Source organism: Otolemur garnettii, unplaced genomic scaffold (assembly GCF_000181295.1).
Source record: "Otolemur garnettii isolate 467f Iridium unplaced genomic scaffold, OtoGar3 scaffold00130, whole genome shotgun sequence".
Lineage (NCBI taxonomy): Eukaryota > Metazoa > Chordata > Mammalia > Primates > Galagidae > Otolemur > Otolemur garnettii.
In genome coordinates, this window is record NW_003852525.1 from 2,125,189 (window position 1) to 2,125,969 (window position 781).

The following is a 781-nucleotide window of genomic DNA, read 5'->3' on the forward strand; positions in this document are numbered from 1 at the left end:
TTTCAAACTTGACATTTAAGGTCTAATAAGGTAGGTTCCAAGTATTTACGCCACTGAGTTCTTTTCCTAATGAGATTTTCTTTAAGTGAGAAAATGTATTTCAATTTGCAAATAAAAATACGTAGATTCCTCAACCAGACATTAACAGATAATTGAACCTATAATGTCTAAAAGAAATGTTCTGACATACTACGAGAATAATCGTAGCAGAGAGTCATCTTCCTGGGAAGATATTCCTTTTCCCATCATGGGCAGGGAACGGTGGACTATGGTGTCTTCCATGTGTTTAGATTAAAGTAAGATTTAAGTAAGTCTTAGTTTAAGATTAAAAGTAAGTCTTAGTTTTATTAACTGGCAACAAACTCCAGGTGCTCAGTCCAGATAACTCAGTTTGGGGAGCTGCAGGGAGCCCCGAGTGCACCTGCAGCTGTCTGCCAATCACTTTCTGTTGCTCCAGCGGACTCCCAGTCACCATCTGGTGCGTGCAAAGCTTCCAGAAACAGGCTAGGGATAGTAGGGCAAAGAGTATTAATTTTTCAGCATTTGGTCACCGAAACTGCAGCGTCTCCTAACGGGCCACCACTTGGTGTATCTGTCTTCTCGCTCTGTCTCTGTTCTCCACCCCTCCCTTCCCACCTTCCCCCCTTCCTCTCAGGACCCCTCTCTACGTGAATACCCGTGTTCGTAACTACGTCTACTCCAAGTTCACACACCAGGGAGAGTATCTTTGTTTGCCCTATTTCTGTCACGTACATCATGTCCCCCAAATTTCCAAGTCCTA

The 781-nt window shown here is 43.4% G+C and overlaps 1 protein-coding gene across 1 annotated transcript in view; it reads right to left on the reverse strand.

The window, feature by feature from the left end:
* Nucleotides 1-781, reverse strand: part of ADGRL3 (adhesion G protein-coupled receptor L3) — a 372,824-nt gene that overhangs the window by 152,500 nt on the left and 219,543 nt on the right. The window lies entirely within an intron of this gene.